This window comes from Phocoena phocoena, chromosome 1, assembly GCF_963924675.1.
Source record: "Phocoena phocoena chromosome 1, mPhoPho1.1, whole genome shotgun sequence".
Classification (NCBI taxonomy): domain Eukaryota; kingdom Metazoa; phylum Chordata; class Mammalia; order Artiodactyla; family Phocoenidae; genus Phocoena; species Phocoena phocoena.
The window spans coordinates 7,184,437-7,203,884 of record NC_089219.1 but is presented as its reverse complement, the minus strand read 5'-3'; the positions used below and the strand labels follow the sequence as shown (position 1 = coordinate 7,203,884).

General features: G+C 49.7%; 1 pseudogene; it reads left to right on the top strand.

The window, feature by feature from the left end:
- Positions 1-17,427: 17,427 nt before the first annotated feature.
- On the top strand, positions 17,428-18,615 carry LOC136136230 (developmental pluripotency-associated protein 2 pseudogene; annotated as a pseudogene).
- Positions 18,616-19,448: the final 833 nt, after the last annotated feature.

Sequence of the window (19,448 nt, the reverse complement as noted above, 5' to 3'; positions counted from 1 at the left end):
AGCAGTTTATGACGTACTAATCAAGGTCCCCAAAGGTGGCCATGCTGAGTTCTCCCAGCTTCCTCTTCTCGGGTCCTGGGGTCGCCATTCCCAGGACAGGACTGGTGGATGCTTGCAGGATTCTGCTCTAAACCCTTTCACACACCCATAACCAAATCTACCTGGGATGGAGACCCTACCCCTGGTCCTCTGTCTCCGCCTACCCCATGCCCTTTGGGCTCTCCCAGGACACATCCGCAGAGGTGGAAGGAGACAAGCCCTTCCCCTCTGGAAAGCCCACACCAGCCCTGGACAGCCCACCCCACTAAGGCGGACTGCTAGGGCTGGGTATACAGACAGGTCCTCCCTTGGAACCCTCCCTCAAGGGGCAGGAAGTCCAGAGAAGGGCCCTGCCACCTGGTTTTTGAGGGACGCTGAGTGCCAGCACTTGGAGGGGATTTACCCACTCCCATCTTCTCCAGCAACCACAAATAAGGATAAAAAAAATTGGCAAAGTACGTGTTTCAAATTCCCAGATTGATGGGACTACTGGTTAACTCATGAAAGGAAGAAATTAAGAGAAAATGATAATGTACTGGTGAAGTAATTGATCGGTCATTAGGGGAAAATTCTAGATTCCACTTTAAAAAACTCTATTAGTAACGTGTTTGTAAGGAAAAGTATTTATTTATTTATTTAAACATTTATTAAAAAAAATTTTTTTTTAAATGTCATGAAGAACCTAGGGGTAAAACGGGAATAAAGACACAGACCTACTAGAGAATGGACTTGAGGATATGGGGAGGGGGAAGGGTAAGCTGTGACAAAGTGAGGGAGTGGCATGGACATATATACACTACCAAGCGTGAAATAGATAGCTAGTGGGAAGCAGCCACATAGCACAGGAAGATCAGTTCGGTGCTTTGTGACCACCTAGAGGGGTGGGATAAGGAGGGTGGGAGGGAGGGAGACGCAAGAGGAAAGAGATATGGGAACATATGTATATGTATAGCTGATTCACTTTGTTATAAAGCAGAAACTAACACACCATTGTAAAGCAATTATACTCCAATAAAGAGGTAAAAAAAATAGATAAAAAATAAACAAATAAAAATTTTTAAATGTTATTATTTTTTAAATTAAATTTATTTATTTTTGACTGTGTTGGATCTTTGTTGCTGCGCGCGGGCTTTCTCTAGTTGCAGTGAGTGGGGGCTGCTCTTCGTTGCGGTGCGCGGGCTTCTCATTGCGGTGGCTTCTCTTGTTGCGGAGCACGGGCTCTAGGTGCGTAGGCTTCAGTAGTTGTGGCTTGTGAGCTCTAGAGCACAGGCTCAGTAGTTGTTGCGCACGGGCTTAGTTGCTCCGCGGCATGTGGGATCTTCCCGGACCAGGGCTCGAACATGTGTCCCCTGCATCAGCAGGCGGATTCTTAACCACTGTGCCACCAGGGAAGTCCCGGAAAAGTATTTATTAATAACATCTTTCTGGATTATTTTCTGGTGCTGTCCTCAGTTGACTGGTGGCAACTTTCATGTCAATGTGCCCTCAGCTCTAGCCCAGCTAAAGAGCCACCCTCGAGCCCTCTGAGGAGGGAGCCCTGGAGCCCCACCCACCTGGCCATTAGTATCTTAGTAAAGATACCCATTCCAGGACATCCTAAGTGTGATTGGATTCTGGAGGAAACTGGCAAGGGGCACAGGTCTGCTGACCAGAAGCTGAATGGAGGTCCCCCAACCGCTGCCACTGCTGGGAGAGCAGGGTGGGAACCACAGGGGAGGAGGGGAGAACACTGTGTGTCGTGTGTCCATTTGGGGTTTTAGTCTGGACCTGAGCCGGTTGTGAAATCAGGACATCTGAGCCATGTTTATCTAAATTTCAAAGGGCAAAGTTGGCCCAAAGTGACATCTGAATCGGTCACAATATTTAAAATCACTGATGTTGCCTTGGATATCAGAGTGCTGCCAGCAAACAGGCTGTGTGACGGGGCCACCAGGGCTGGAGGATGGCAGACTGTTCTGGAAGGAGAACAGAGGAGCGCCTCCGAGCTCAGGGAAGAGGGGCAGCTAAGAGAGAGGGGTCTAGGGCTCCCTGTGTAGACTGGGGCCAGCCTGGGAACTGAGCGGGGGCCTCACCTGCCCAGACCTGGACTCAGGATCTCAGAGATCCTTGTATTTCTCACCGCCTCCTTCACAGGCTTGGAAATCTCAGAAGGACTTGGACAAATTTTAGGTTCGGGTCATTTGAAAGACATCAATTGTGTGGTATTTGTCATTTTTCTCTGACAGAGTCTCAGGTGTATTTTCTGTCCTAAAAATCATTTTTCTATGATAAAAGTAATAGAGCCACAGAGAGCTGAGAAAACTGGGACAGAAAAGCAAATAAAACTGTAGCTCCAACCACAAACACGGTTGGCATGTGGCTCCATTCCCTCTGTTTGTGAACACGGCTGCAATCCCAGGCCACTTGCAAATCTAAATTATGTGTTAAAATAGAAAAACACTGAGAGAGTAGGTCTTAAGTGGTCTCACCACCACCACTCACCCCCCCCACATAACTATGTGAAGTGATGGATGTGTTAATTAGCTTGATTATGGTAATCATTTCACAACGTATACGTATATCAAATCTTTTTGTTGTACATTTAACGTATATAATTTTTTGTCAATTATGCCTCAATAAAGCTGGAAAAAATAGAAGAGCAGTTTTCTTCAAGAAATAAGATGCAAGATGAACAGGGAGCCTATAACCTTTTTATCTAAAAGAAATTTAAATGTCAGACCAACCAAACTTAGTGGATCCTGATTCAGTCTGTTTAAAAAAAAAAAAACGAATATTTTTGGCATTGAGGAGACTATTGATAATATGACACTGGTAATTTAATTATGTTGAAGATTTTTTTTTTAGGTGTGATAGTATTGTGATGAGATTAAAAAGAGTCTATCTTTCATGCATTCAGAAATATTTACAGATGGAATATTATGCTCTCTGGGATTTGGTTTAAAATAATACAGTTGGAGGGAGTGGGCGGAGGTCAAGACAAAATGAGGATGAGACTGGCCACACGTTGGAAATTGTTGAAGCAGAGTTGTGGCTATAGGGGTTCATTAGACTATTTCTTTATTTTTAAAATGTTTGCAATTCTCTATAATAAACGCCCATAATAAAAAGGATTTAAATTTTTTAAAAAGGGTCACACAGGGGCTAGAACTGACCTTCTTTGGGTGCAAAGGGACTCAGACACCAAGAGGTACCCCTGTGGGCTGGGAAGAGTATGCCAGGCTATTCAGACTGGTCCAGCCGCCAGCTCCCTCCGTATGCCCCTTTTTAAGGCTCAGTCCCCAGTGTCCACCAGGGGGCGGCTGAGACCACATGAATTGACCCAGAGCAGAGGGGCTGGACAGGTCCTCCTGGCTCTTTTCTCCACCTCCTGTGAGATGTGCTGAGATTTGACTCCTCCGTGGGGGAAAGTTTGGGCACAAACCTAAGAGATGTGCATGAAGGCAAGGCGAGGACCGAGAGTGCAGGAATGTTGCTGAAAACTTGTAGATGAAAACTGGGCTTTCCTGCTGCTTTCTGCAGAGAACTTTATTTTGTTGGCTTCTGTCCCAGAGTTTCTCCAGTCTCCCTTGTGGGTTTTTTTACACAATTGTTTTGGGGGATATAATTTACATATCATACGGATCGCCCACTTAAAGTGTACAATGCAGTCTTTTTTAGTATATCCAAAGATATGTGAAACTATCACCTCCTACAGTGTTAGTTCTTTTTTAAACACTTTAAAAGGAAACCATATATGGTTTCGTTATCCCCCGACTATCTTCCCATCCCCTGTCCCCAGCCCTAAGTCACCATCAATCTACTTTCCGTCTGTAGATTTCTCTACGCTGGACATCCCCTTGTGGTTTTGACAAACGAGGAGGCTTTTTTCTCTCCCACCCTGGAAATGAGAGCATCACGGGACACCCCAGGGGCCTCCTGCCCCTCCCTCAGCGAGCTTGGTCCAGAACACGGAAGCTGCAGATTGCCATGATACTCTCTAGACTGACGATAAAACTGGCTTCTCTAAAATTAGAGTCTAAAGAGGTTGGGGTCCACTGGATCACATCCACCCCGTACACACATGTGTGCACACACAAAGAATTAGAGCAGGGTGATGAGCGGTTACAGTTCAGAAAGACTCTGAGTGCCCTCATACATGGTTGGGGGATTGTACAATGGCGCAGCCCCTGTGGAAAATGAGTTGGTAGTTCCTCAAAAACTTAAAGTCACCACAAGACCCAGCAATTCCAAGACTAGGTTTACACCCAAGAGAATTGAAAACATAGGTCTGTACAAAGAACTTGTACACAGATGTTCATGGAAGCATTATGCACAAAGCCAAGAAGCGGAGACAACCCAAATGTCTCTCAACAATATACAGTGTAGTATAGCCGTACTGAATACTATTCAGCCATAAAAAGCAATGAAATGCTGATCCATGAGTGAACCCCGAAAACATGCTCAGTGAAAGAAGCCAGACACAAAAGGCCACGTATTGTATGATTCCACTGATAGGAAATGACCTGAATGAGCCAACTCATAGAGACAGAAAGTAGATTAGTGGTTGCCTGGGTTGCGGGGAGGGGGATTAGAAGTGACTGCCAGTGGGGGTGGGGTTTCTTTTTGGGGTGATGAAAATGTTCTGGAGTCAGATGGTGGTGACGGTTGTGCAACATTGTGAATAGGCTCAAAACCAGTGAATTACACACTTTAGAATGGTTAAAATGGTGAGAGAGAAAAAAAGACTGAACCTGAGGGGCCGTCTTTCACCAAGGTGGGCAGAAGATCTGAGGTCTCCTTCTAGAACTGGGGTGCAGAGCGAGATCTGGAACGTTCCCAGTCTCAGGCTCCGGGCTGCTGTTGCCCTCACTGTTCCTCTGAAATGGCTCTTGGGTCACGGGTGATGCTCTTCTGGTTTTCTCCTGCTTCTCTGGTGGCTGCTTCTCAGTTCCCCCTGCTGGTCCCTCCTCCTCTGCCAGCTGGCAATGCTGGTGTGCCCTACACCCAGCCCTTGGACCCCTGCTCTTCTGGTCACCCCCAGGTGCCTCCCAGCCATCAGTCCAGCCCGAACTGTCCCCTGACTCCAGACTGCCCCATCCACCTCCCTCTCCATCTTGCCGAGTTGCCCAACAGGAAGCTCAAACCTAACTTCTGTAAATCCACTTCTGCCCTCCCCACCCCAACCGGCTCCTGACCCCTGTGACCTGCAGTCCATCCTGCCAGTTGCCCAGGCCAAAGACATCGGGGTCATCCCTGGCTCTTTCTCTCACACTCAACATCCAACCTGTCAGGAAATCCTTTCAGTTCTACGCGACATGAGAAGATGTTCCGGATTTGACTGTTCTCACCACCTCCCCTCGCCCGATTACTGTAATAACCCCCTATGGAGTCTCCCTTTTGCCCTTCTAGAATCTTCTGAACACAGCAGCCACATTGATCCTTTTAACCATAAATCGGATCATGTTTCTGCTCAAAACCTCCTGCGGCCCCCACTTCACTCAGAGAAAAAGCTGAAGTTTGTACAAGGTTCACAGGACCCTCTTTGATCAGACCCCTTGTGTGGGCCGAATAACAGCGCCCCAAAAGATGGCCATGTCCTAACCCCTGGGACCGGTGAATATGTCACCTTACCTGGGAAAAGGGTCTATTGATGATGTGATCAAGTGAAAGATCTTGAGAGGAGGAGATCATCCTGGATTATCTGGGTGGGCCCTAAGTATGGTTTCAAGTGTCCTTATAAGAGGCAAGCAGACGGAGATTTGACCCCAGAAGAGGAGAAGCCTCTGTGACCACAGAGGCAGAAGTGGAGGGGCCATGAGACAGAGAATGCGGGCGGCCTCTGGAAGCTGGAAGATGCAGGAACAGACTGCCCTGGAGCCTCCGGCGGGAACCAACCCTCCCCACACTTTGATTTTAGCCCCATAGGACTTGTTTTGGACTTCTGACCTCAGGATACCACAGGAAGATTAATTACTGATGTGTTAAAGCCACTAAGTTTGTGGTGATTTGCTTCAGCAACGTCAGAAAACAAATACACCCTCCTCATCTCTTTGACCTCATGGCCTAGTCCCTGCTCCCTCCCTTCTCGTGGTGCCTCCAATTGGCCAGGCACTTGCTGGCCTTGGGATGTTTGCTCTGGCTGACCTCTCTGCTGGGAACACCCCCAAATGAACCCATGGCCAGCTATCTCGCCTCAAGTCCTGAGAAAAGCCACCTGCTCCGGGAGGCCCACCCTGACCACTCTGTTTAAAAAGGCAGCCCACCCCATCCTTCCACCCCGAGCACTTCCAAAATCCTTTCCTTGCTCTGCTTTTCATAGCACTTACAGGTATCTCTTTGAGCACAGCATGCCAGTGACTTGGTAGCCAAAGCCAGGTACCACTGATGATAAGCTTCCAAAGTGATAAAGCATAGAACTTAGAGCATGATTTGCACGTGCGTGTGGAAAAGACCCGGAGAGGATGGAACGAAGACACCACCAGGGATGGTCTCCAGGTGGTGGTATTCTAGATGACTGCTGCAGTCCGTAAAATTTCCTATATTTTCAAAAATTTCTGCCAAAGCTTAAAAAGTGCCATTTTCATTTTTTTATTGTGAAAAATGGTGAGCATATACAAAAGTGGACGGAATATTATAATGCATTCTATGTACCTGCCAGCCAGCACCTGCAGTGGTCAACTCATGGCCAGTCCTGTTTTGCCTACATCTCCTCTCACTCCTCCGCGTATCCCCATCCTGTATTATTCTGAAGCAGGTCTCGGCCATCATACTGTCTACAAATGACAAGACCCCCTGAGGCTAACTCCGCTTCGTTGCTGTAAGGAAAACGCCTGGGCCTCCATCGTATCTTGGAGGGCAGAATGGGCAAATGGGCAGTACGAGATCATATCAGGTTCCCTTCCAGCCACTTTACCCAGTGAAGGATGGTAGAGCTGTTGTGTCCGCCAAGAGGGGTCTGCAATGGCAGCCTGGAGCCCCATTTAATTTTCGTTTATTGTGGTAAAACACACATAACATGAAGTTTGCCATTTTAATCACTTTAAAGTGTATACTTCAGTGGCATTAGATACATTCACCGTGTTGTGCAACCATGACCATTATTTAGTTCCTGACCTTTATCATCACCCCAAAAGGAGGCCCCCACACATTAAGCAGCCACTTCCGGTTCCTTCTTCCCTCCAGCCCCTGGAAATCACTTGTCTGCCTTCTGTCTTTATGGATTTACCTATTCTGGACATTTCTTTTCTTTTCTTTTTTTTAATGAAGAAAAGAACTTAAAAAAAATTTTTTTTTGGCCACGCCGCGTGGCTTGCGGGATCTTAGTTCCCCGACCAGGGATTGAACCTGTGGCCCCTGCCATGGAACCCCAGAGTCCTAACCACTGGATCCCCAGGGAATTCCCTCTGGACATAAATAAAATGGAATCATAGAATATGTGGCCCTTTGGGTCTGATTTCTTTCACGGAGCACGTTTACAAGGTTCACCCGGGCTGTGCCGTGTGCCAGCGTTTCATTCCTTTTTATGGCCGAGCGGCATTCCATTGCATGGCTGTGCCACCCTGTGTTCATTCAGTCGTCTGTCTACGGACACGTGGGTGGTTTCCACCTTTTGTGAATAGTGCTGCTATGAACATTCGTGTCCAAGTTTGTTTCATGTATTTAATATTAAAGGGGTAAATGTTAAGGCCTACCTAGAAGAACCAAACACCAAGTGCTCAAGTACAGGAAAGTTCTGGGCCCCGAATCTGGAGTTTTCCTGCATTCTCATCTCATTAAGGACCGACGGTGTGACGCAGTTCTTGGGGAAGTAGATGCACGAGTGCAGTCATTGGAGTATCTTTTGCTCAGCTTGGATCAGAGACCAGAAGCGCATTGGCTGTTTACTGTTGGAGGTAGAGCAGTGTCTGGAGAACAAGTCCCTCTTTTTTTCTTTTTTTTCTTTTTTTTTGCGGTACGCGGGCCTCTCACTGCCGTGACCTCTCCCATTGCGGAGCACAGGCTCCGGACTCGCAGGCTCAGTGGTCGTGGCTCACGGGCCCAGCCGCTCCGTGGCATGTGGGATCTTCCTGGACCGGGGCACAAACCCATGTGCCCTGCATCGGCAGGTGGACCCTCAATCACTGCGCCACCAGGGAAGCCCGAAAATGTCCCTCCTTACCAGAAGTACCAGCTCCATGGTGTCCCGGCTGATCGGCCACAGCCACTGAGGCATTACGGGTTCCACAGGAAAGGTGAGGCCTTGGGTTCAAATTCCAGTCCGGCTGCTTCCCGACTGTATGGCCAAGTTTGTTACTTAACCCGTCCAACCCTAGTGTCCACGCCCTATAATGGAAACCCCCTAGGATTGTTGCTTCAGAGGAAGTAAGATAATGTGGCCAAGCCCTCCGGCGTTACCTGCCACATGGAAGATGCTCCACGGACATTTGCAGGGGCCCTGGGATGCAGGAACGACAAGCAGAGGTGGCTGGCGCGGGCCCAGGGCTCCAGGATTACCTGCTGAGCCCCACGGCTTTGTTCCTCAGGTTGAATGTGCTTTAGGCAGAAACAGATCATAACACAAAGTAGTTTCCTCTTACAGCTTGATAAAGAGGATCCAGGGAGAGCAGGAAAGCAGGCTGGGAGTGGGGAGAAAACCCACGCTCAGATAGAGCATGTGATACCACGAGTATCGCAAATATGCTCGATCCAGCCAAAATCGTGTCTGCAGTCAGGCTGATGAGAAGTCCTTGCACAAAAATAGCACCTTGGAGATAAGAGGATGTTTCTTACTGGGAGAATTTTCTTTTGGGTCTTCACATGGAGAGTGCACTGGCGACCCTGGAGGGAATTTTGAGGAGAAGAGGCAATAAAAGTGATGAAGAGGCTGGAGGGCCTGATTATGAGCAAAGATGAAACGACAGCTTGGCCGTAGCACAGATTTTGGGGAGACACGGCCTCATCTGGCAGATGTGAAGGGTCCCAGATGGAAGGAGAGGTTGGGAAAGTCTGGGAGGATGTAAGTAGGAGTAAGGGTGTGATATTATGAAAAGAAAGTGATAGGCTGTGGATCAAGATGATTTCTGGGCAAAGAGCCTGTTTAGGAGGATAATAGGATCCCAAGGGCTGTAGACATGCTCCAGGGATCGATACAGCTAACATTTGACAAGATCAAAGTCTTAGAAGCTGCTCTGTTGGAGGTGGCCACCTCCTCCCCAACTCAGATGTTTCATCTCCAGGCCCCTTGTCTCTTTCACAAGTTTGGAAATGCCGTGTGGGTTTGCAGCCCAGGTCTTCAGGGCGGTGGACGGGGCTGTGGCCTGTGAACACAGGCTTAGAAGAGAGCTTAGCAAAGAGAAGCAGATGCGTAAGCCGGCTGGAGAGCATCTTTATCCACACAGGGAGCAAAGGATGGATGGAGGACCAGATGAAGGGGATGCTGTTGGAATCCCGGGGTAAGCAAGCAATGCCCTTCTGGCCTCAGGTCTGAGCCGAGCACACACTGGGCTGGTCGCTCCCAGGCCAGTCTCTGATTTCTATGGCTCCTCTGCCCACGGGGTCATGATGCCTCAACGTTTCCGGCTGACAAGGCACTTGCATGCCTATTGCCTCCTTTATCACTGTTACTACTTGAAGCTGACCTTCAGAGCGGCAGGAGTATTCGCATCACCTCCTCTGGTCCCCCGATTCGCTGATGAGGAAATTGAGGCCTGCACAGAGCAAGTGACTTGGTCAGAGGCAGCCAGCGCTCCCAGACCTTGCACGTATTACGCGGAGACCACGGCGCATGACCCCATGCCCGTGACACCTACGAGGGCGGTGCTTCGCTGAACTCCAGAAGGTTGTCTCTGGGAGGAGAAGTGGGTGGCTGTGGGTGGACAGGGGTTGGAGAGAGATTTACTGTATTTCCCTTGCGTACATTAAAATTTTTTTAAAAATATATTTATTATTTTTTGGCCACGCCACATGGCTTGCGGGATCTTAGTTCCCCGACCAGAGATTGAACCCGGGCCCCAGCAGTGAAAGGGCTGAGTCCTAACCACTGGACCGCCAGGGAAGTCCCCCCTTGTATACATTTTAAATTCGAGGCCATATACATGTAGTACTTATTGAAAAATAATATTTACAAGAAAGAAAGAAGGAGGGGACTAGGGTACCTGGGACAAAGGTGCTCCCTTTCTGGTGGAGCAGCTGACCTCAGAGAGTGTGAGCAGGAAGGCCAGTGTCAGGAATTTGAGTTCTATCATGGCTATAGCTGTGTGGCCTTGGGCAAGCTACTTAACCTCCCTGGGCCTTTGTTTCTCAGGCCCTACCTCAGGGCTCTGCTGAGGGACAATGAGTGAGGCGCTTCAGTGGTGCCTGGCAGACAGACCCCTCTTAAGATCATGTACTTGTCCATGGATATGGGCGCCACGGGAGGGCTCTGAGCAGAGGCGTGACTTGCCTGAGAGCTTATGCTGTCACAGGGTCCCTCTGGCTGCTGTGTGAAGGGAGGTCAAGCAGAGACCAGGGAGAGAGGAGACCAGTTAAGAGGCTTCGGCCTCCATCCGGGTGAGAGGCCAGTGGCTGGGGCCAACAGGAGCAGTGAAGGTGGTGAATGTATTTTGAGAGTCTGGCCAATTTTATCCAAATTTATACAATTTGGATTTTCTGATGGATTAGACAGGGGCTGTGAGAGGAAGAGAGGGCTCAGGGGTGACCCCAGGATTTGGGGGCATGGCACCTGAGATGGGGAAGTCTGTGAGAGGAGCAGGTGTGGGGCATGGAAGCCTCGAGATGCCTGCCCCATATCCACCTGGAGATATGAGTGGGAAGCTGATGGCCTTAAAGCCCCGACGTGGGGTAAGCTCACAGAAGGTGTGAGGGTGAATGGAGAAAAGAAGAGCCCAGGCCTGGGCCCTGGGGACCAACAACCTTAGGGACTAGGAGAGGAGGGGGAGGGGGAGGGGGGAAGGAGAAGGGGAGGGGGAAGAGGAAGGCTGAATTTTTCCTACAAGACTTTATTGAGCACCTACCATGTTCCAAGCCCCGTGGAGGCCCTGGGATGGGGATGGAAAGCCCAGGCTCTGCACTTAGGAGCTTCCAGGCTGATGCCTGAGGCCAGGGAGCAAACCGCTGTCCTCAGACTTGGCATCAACCACACTGGGGCCCAGTTTTGCGGCTCAAGCGATAAAGAGAAGGGCATCTAAACCTGACTGTGTATTGAGAGAGGCTTCCCAGAAGTGGTATGCTTGAACTGGGCAATCAAGTGGGGCTTCCCTGGTGGCGCAGTGGTTGACAGTCCCCCTGCCTATGCAGGGGACACGGGTTTGTGCCCCGGTCCGGGAGGATCCCATGTGCTGTGGAGCGGCTGGGCCCGTGAGCCATGGCCGCTGAGCCTGTGCGTCCGGAACCTGTGCTCCGCGACGGGAGAGGCCACAGCAGTGAGAGGCCCGCGTACCGCAAAAAACAAACAAACAAACAAAAACCAATCAAGCGTAGGAAAGGGAGGAAGAATGATCCAGAAGGACCCACAAGAGAGGTGTGAACTGAGAACCGCAGATGTTACGTGGGGTCCGTGGGGGGTCCAGGGGGCCCTAACTGGCGGAGTGTGAGAAGCCTTGTGCTTGGGTTTGATCCCAAGGGTTGTGCAGCCACCATGTCAGGGGTCGTTGGCCAAATCCATCTACAACCTGTTTTTGTACAACCTGAAGACTAATGGTGGTTTTCACCTTTTTAAACACTTAGGAGGGATAAAAAGCAAAAGAAGAATGTTATTTCATGACATGTGAAAATAATATGAAGTTCAAATATCAGTGTCCATAAATAAAGTTTTACTGGGACAAGCCAAGCCCATCCTTATGTACTGAACAAGGCAAAGCAGCTGTGGCAGAGTGATGGTCTCAACCGGGTGGTGGGACCTGTGGACTTAAACAGCTGGTTGTCTTGTCTTTTACAGGACGATTGTGGGGCTTTGGGATGACAGACGTGGTGAAGAAGACAGAAGTCGGGCCCTGGTGGAGTTTCCATCCGGGTGAGGCTGTCCCAATCCAGAAGGTGCCCCTTTCTGAGAGCAGAGACCATTTGGAACATGATCCACTCCTGCTTCTAGAATTTCACCCATCCATTTTCCCAGGAGAGAGTCAGCTCTCCCGAGGGAGGCTGCAAGCTCCTAGCCAGGCCGCCCTCTGAGGCTCCTTCCCAAACCCCTGGGAGAGGTGATGAGGCCGCCGGGGCCTCGGAATGTTCTCTCTGGCTGGCATTCACGTGGTGGTCAGAGGTCCAGGCAGAAGGGACCGCATGGGTCCTGGACCTCCCTCTCAGAGCCCATCCGCCCTCACTGGTAGAAGGAGAGGCCCTTTATCCAATGTCAGGTTTCATTGTGCTGCTTTCCCTTCAAAAACAAACGGTTCATTCAAATTGAATGGGGGTGTAAAACCTTGTTCTGAGGGGTGGGAGGCCACCTCCTGCTCTGCACTGCATGGACCCATGTGGCTCCTGGAGTCCACCCCTGATGGCTGGTGGACAGAGACAGAGCTCTCCAGCCTGAGAGCCCTACAGCCCCGCGTGGAGCCCTCGGCTGGGCTGACCTCTGACCTCAGAGTCATGTAGATCCTGGTGGGCTGGCTAAGAGCAGGACCACAGCTAGACTGCTGGGGTACAAACAGCACTCTGCCACTTAGCAGCCGTGTGACTTTGGGCAACTCAACCTCTCTGTGCCCTGTGCCCCCCAGCTTCCATAAAATATGGTTATAATAATACCGACTCCACAAAGCTCTTATGAGAATGAAATGGCTTAGTGTTTGTCCTTAGAACAACGCCTGGCACCGAAGGCTCTGTAAGTTCTTGTCACATAAACTAAATCAGTGAGGGCGAGAGCCTCGGAGGGACCCCGGCTCTCTCGTTCTCTCGCAGGTCCCAGAGCACCCTGTCACTGTGCTTTTCCGGCACTTAGCAAGTATGTTTTGTTTTTGGCATGCTGCACGTCTTGCGGGATCTTAGTTCCCCTACCAGAGATTGAACCCGGGCCCTTGGCAGTGAAATTGTAGAGTCCTAACCACTGGATTGCCAGGGATTTCCTGGGCACTCAGGTATTTTTAACTCATATTATTGTTATTAGGTCCAGGGTGGGCACTGCCTTAAATCTCTGCACCCCACACACTACCTAGCACAGCGTCTGGTTCATAGTGGCTCTGGATGAAGGTTTAATAAATGAATAAGTGAATGAAACACCCCTCTTCTCCCACATGAATAGACTGCTCCTGGAAAAATGAATCCTTAAGAAGCAACCTTTGACTCCCGGGGCAGCTGGGTCCCGTGCTCGTCCGCTGGGGCAGCTGGGTCTGGTTGGGAGCTTGTAGGGTCACTGAGTGACCCTGGAGGGGAGTGCAGGGCCATGCAGGTGCTTCAAATGCAGGCAGCTACCTGGTGAGTGGCTTGGCTTCTCAGAGGATGAGGCTTCCGGTGCGCCCGGTCCTGACCTGCTGACCCCAGGAGAGAAGCCAAGAGTGGGTTCCCCAATACCTGCCAGAACAGTGGGACCCATTCTCCCTGAGTGAGTCCTAGGATGGGCCGGGTCATTAGAATTCTAGGGCCCCGGTGTGCAGTTGGTCCAGGGAAGTTAGACCAGCATTTGCAGGAGGCACGAAGTGTCCAGAGAGGCAACATTTTTTTTTAAAATGTCATTTCTACAAATATACAGCCCTCCTTTTATTTTTTTTTTTTATAATTTTATTTTTATACAATTTGGAATACTGTGCATTTTTAATTAATTAATTAATTTATGGCTGTGTTGGGTCTTCGTTTCCGTGCGAGAGCATTCTCTAGTCGCGGCGAGCGGGGGCCCCTCTTCATCGCTGTGCGCGGGCCTCTCACTATCGCGGCCTCTCTTGTTGCGGAGCACAGGCTCCAGACGCGCAGGCTCAGTAGTTGTGGCTCACGGGCCTAGTTGCTCCGCGGCATGTGGGATCCTCCCAGACCAGGGCTCGAACCCGTGTCCCCTGCATTAGCAGGCAGATTCTCAACCACTGCGCCACCAGGGAAGCCCCAGAGAGGCAACTTTTACTCGCTGACAAGTAACTGGAGGGACTGGTAGGGGAAGGAAACCACTGGGAACCAGCTAAAGTTGCCTATTATTGAGACAAAGGCATCCATGCATCTTCATCCTTTGACTCAGGATAGCCAGTTCCCAATGTCCCCGGTACCCAGCTCAGCCCCAGCCCACCTGTTCACACCTTAAGCGGCATCCAGAAGGGGGGTCCCTTCTGGGACACCCAGAAACAAGGAAAGGCGTGCCTGGCAGGCTCCTAGCTCCACCCTGCCACTGTCACCTCCCGACGCCCCTCTCTGCTCACGGAGGCTCAGACATTGCATTTAAGTGCATGGAGCCAGCTAGCCCGAGGCAGGCAGAGGCCTGACACGATTGCCTTGGCCGGTCTGCAGATCAGACATCGGTGAGGAAGGGGGGACGACAGGTGACTCCCTCTGACAGCCTCCAGGCTCTCACATTTAAAGACATGATTGTGGCCGCTACGAAAAGCCTTAGACAGGCTTTGGGTGGCATCGAAGGGCCTGGTCTGGATCATCCCAGGCTGGGGGAGAGACCTCCGTGCTCCCGGGCCTCAACAGTAGGAGTCAGAGGCCTCCCTGTGAGCGGGTCCCATCTCTCCGCATTCTCGCCTTCCCCCAACCATGGGCGGGGGTGGTGTGGCTCCAGAGAGGGGAGGGCTCCAGAGTCCAATCTCAGCCAAAACAAAGACCAATCACTGAAATATTAGACACTGCATCCTTTTTTTTTTTTTTATTTTCAGAACCTGAATTTTTATTTTTTTATTAATTAATTTTTATTGCAGTATAGTTGCTTTACAATGTTGTGCTAGCGTCTACTGCACAGCAAAATGAATCAGCCACACATATACATATATCCCCTCCCTCTTGGGTTTCCCTCCCATTTAGGACGTCACAGTGCATTAAGTAGAGTTCCCTGTGTTATACGGTATGTTCCCATCACTTCTCTATTTTATACATAGTATTAATAGTGTATAGTGTCAATCCCAATCTCCCAACTCCTCCCACCTCGCCCTCCCTTCCCCCTTGGTATCCAAACATTTGTTTTCTATGTCTGTGTCTCTATTTAGACATTGCATCCTTAAGTACAGGACAGAACAGAACTGATGCTTGCCTGGATGAAGGCTGCTGCATAAATTTAAATCTTTGGGAAAAACTTGGGAAATAAGCTTTCTTTTAAAGCAGTTCAGGGACTTCCCTGGTGGTCCAGTAGTAAAGAATCCGCCTTCCAATGCAGGGGATGCGGGTTGGATCCCTGGTCGGGAAACTAAGATCCCACATGCCTCGGGGCAACGAAGAGCCCGCACCACTGCATGGAAAGATCCCGCAGGCCTCAGCGAAGACCCCACACACTGCAACTAAGACCCAATGCAGCCAAAAAAATAAAGGAAAAAAAAAAATAAAGCAGTTCAGCCTCACTGTGGCCCAAGCAGTGTACTGTCAGCAGAGCCAGGCACACACTTGGCCCTGGAGGATCCCTGTTTGGGGGGTGGGGGGGAGGGTGGGGCCGGGGGGGGTGGTGGAGACCAGACTTGGGCAGATAATGAACAACAATGTGTGGGCAAGATCTGTGACTGAACCACACTCAGGGCGGTGTGGAGCCCGGGGGACACGCCTTTCTGCTGGAGGAGAGGTGGGGCACTGAGTCAGGGAAGGCTTTTTGGAGGAGGTAAAGCCTGAATCAAGTGATAAGGGATGAGTAAGTGTTTGGGAGTCGGGTGGAGGTGATGAGAGCATTCTGGACAGAGGAGACAGAAAGAGCAGAGACCCTAAGGCAGGAAAAGCATTTTTTTGGTGTGTAAGAGTGTGTGTGTGTGTGTGTGTGTGTGTGTGTGTGTGTGTGTATGAACTGTGTGGCTGGCATAATAAACGAGGAGAGGGTGTTACATGGGATGAAGGAAGAAGGAGACAGGACTGCATCAGGAAGACTGTATGTTCCTTGCTAAGGAGCTGTATTTTGTTTCATAAAGGATGGGAGTGTGCAAAGGCAGGTGAGTGAAATGCCACATGTATTGTTTGGGTCTCTCTTAGTTGCATATTACAGAAACCCAGTTCCATGATCACAACAGGATGTGATCGACTTTCAGAAGTGAAATGTTTTGAGAATAGAGCTACCTTCAGGCAGAGCTGGATCCAGGTGCTCCGACAATGTGGACAAGAACCAGCCTCCCGCTGAAACCGACTAATTTATAATTTAAAAAATTTATAATTAAATTAAAAAAATTTTAAATCTATAATTAAAATTTATTAGTTATTATAATGACTAATTTATAATTAAAATAATACCCAGGTTTCTGTTCTTGGTCTCCTTATTCCTCTCTGTCCTAGGCCATACCTGTTTGATCACATGTTTGCCTAATTAATAAGGAGTAGCGAAGGTCATGGGCCTTGAGCCACAGCTTTCCAATAAGCATCACCGTTTCTGTGATGTTCTGGGCTATCTTCCAGGTCAAGATGACCTGTACAGATTATGTTGACACAGATGCCCCCGGGTCACAGACCACAGGTTCAAAGACACATAGACCACAGATGATTAACCCCAGCTCCTTTGTTCTTCCCCTTTAGAAATCCCTAACTCAGAGACCAAGTTGGAGTGGATCTGAGACTTGTCTCCCATTCCCTTGCTTGGCACCCTGCAACAAGATCCTTGCTTTGTGGCAAACTCCCACCCTCAGTTTGGCTTTCTTTGCTTCGGACACACGAGCCCTTTGCACGGATTCAGTGCTTTGTCTCTGCTTTCCTTCAGGTGCGTTTCTTTCCCAGGTGGGCACTCCTTCCGTGGTGACAAAGGTGGCTGCCAGCAACCTCGGTCTCCCATTCTGCTGATGCAGTGAGCCAAGCAGAGAAGCCGCTTGCTCCGGAAGTCCTGTGGCTGCTCTCATTGGGGGAGATTGAGTCGCAAGCCCATCCCTGAACCAATCACGCTGACTGATTTGCCAGGTTTGAGTCATGCGCCCGCCCCTGCACGCAGCGGGTGGGCAGCCAAGTGGACTTAGGGGAGCTGTGGGGTGGCTTCCCCAAAGTGAAATATGGTCGCTGCGATCAGAAGAGGGGGAAACGGAGCACTGGGCAGCTACGAACAACAGATGTCTAGTTTCATATTGTATGACTCCATTTATACGAAACGTCCAGAACAGGTAAATCCAGAGACAAAAGGCAGATTGGTGGTTGCCAGGGGCTGGGAGGAGGGGTAACGGGAGTGATGGTGGTTTAACGGGCAGGGGGTTTCCTTTTGATGTGATAAAAATGTTTTGGAACCAAATAGAGGTGGTGTTTGCACAGCACTGTGAATGTACTAAATGCCACTGAGTTGTTCACTTTATAGTGGTTCATTTTATGTTATGTGAATCCCACCTCAATAAAAAATTGTTTAAAAACCCCAGAAAAATGGCATACCCAAATTACGAGAAGAATTTCTTTGGAGAGACATTAGATGAAGAAAGTGTGACTCTTACATTGGTTCCAGTTAATGAGGGAATTGTTGAAGACCGTCAAAGGGAACCAGGTGTTTCTTCAACTTCACAAGTCAACGTGGAGGGACCTCCCTGGTGGCCCAGTGGGTAAGACTCCGCGCTCCCAATGCAGGGGGCCCGGGTTCGATCCCTGGTCAGGGAACTAGATCCCGCATGCTCGCCGCAACTAAGAAGAAGTCCGCGTGCCGCAACTAAGAAGTCCGCGTGCCGCAACTAAATGATCCCTCGGGCCACAGCGAAGATCCCGTGTGCCACAACTAAGACCCGGCACGGCCAAAATAAATAAATAAACAAAAATATAAAAAAAGAAGTCAGTGTGGAGCCACTGAATACAAATGATCAAGCGCATCCTCCCGAAACAAGCGAAGGGTTCAAGGCTTGCCCCAAATCTAGTTGTAGTAAACCAGTTTATCCCTTGCCGACCATGATGCCTCCAATTAATAAAGTGGCCAGAAAATAGGGCTTTATCTGAGACTCCAGAAACATGCTTATTCCGAAAAGGATCAGTATATTCCTCAATCATCACGGGAGTCCAGACTGCAGTCACGTTCAAGGAAACGCGAGATGGTGACCAATAGAACAAGTGTTCGGAAAAGTAGGATGAGGGAGAGCAGGAAAGGACTACTGTGGTTGGAATGGTAACTTCAGCTCAGGAAGCCATGCTGGCAGCATGGTCAGGAACTGCTGCGAGAACGTTCAGCCTAAGGCTATGAATTCACAGCCCCTTCCCACCTCCGTTGAGTCCTTTCTGCCACAAGCCTCAGCTGTCCAGTGGTGTGTGGTCCCTGGCAGACCGCTCTTGGCAGACACAGAAGGTTGGGTTCGCCTGCAGTTCCGTGCAGGTCAGGCCTGGGTGCCTGACACTCCCTGGGGGATGATCTCTCTCTTTATGTTACCTGCCTGCACTTTCCCATCCCCAGACCTAGAAGATAATATGTTATACCCTGAATGTGCTAAGAGGAATAAGAAAATTATGAAAAGATAAATCACAATGGGGAAGAGGAAGAAACCTGGTTTGGACACACCAGCATCATTGCTTTTAGATGGTCCATGTCGGGAATTCCCCGGTGGTCCAGTGGTTATGACTCGGTGCTTTCACTGAACAGCCAAAAAAAAAAAGGAAGTTAAAGAAAAAAAGGGGGGCTTCCCTGGTGGCGCAGTGGTTGAGAGTCCGCCTGTCGATGCAGGGGACACGGGTTCGTGCCCTGGTCCGGGAAGATCCCACATGCCGCAGAGCGGCTGGACCCGTGAGCCGTGGCCGCTGAGTCTGCATGTCTGGAGCCTGTGCTCCGCAACGGGAGAGGCCACGACAGTGAGAGGCCCTCGTACCGCAAAAGGAAAAAAAAGAAAAAAAGGAACATAGATGTCCATGTCTTAATACAAAATAAAAGGTTACCAGAGGGGAAGGGGGAGGGGTGGGTGAAATCGGCAAAGGGGCGTGATTGTATGGTAATAATGGTAACTAGACTTACTGTGGTCTATTATTTTGTAGTGTACACAAATTTCGAATTACCCTGTTGTACATCTGTAACATAATGTTATATACTAATTTTACCTCAGTTAAAAAAATGTTTATTACAAACGAACCCCAAACACAGTGGATGTCTACTCTCCAGGCATCCTGGAATGCTTCCTTATTTCACAGGGCCGCCTGGATGGTGCGACTCCTTTCTTTCCTTTTTTCCCTGTTCTTTCCCTTCTTAAACCTCAGAGGGTTTGGGACTTGCAGTGAATTTTAAGCCAGAGGTGATTCTGGGTGTGGCCACTGGCGGAGCCACTGCCCACTGCAGTGGCCCTGGAGACCTGGGTGGTTGGTCCAAAAGCTGAGCTCATGTCTTTTCATGAGACCTGGTACAGAGGGCTCTAGTGAGATGCCAAGGACGTCTTGTTCACCAGCTGTACCTGTTTTCCTCCCCGCTTTGGGTGGTGGACAGG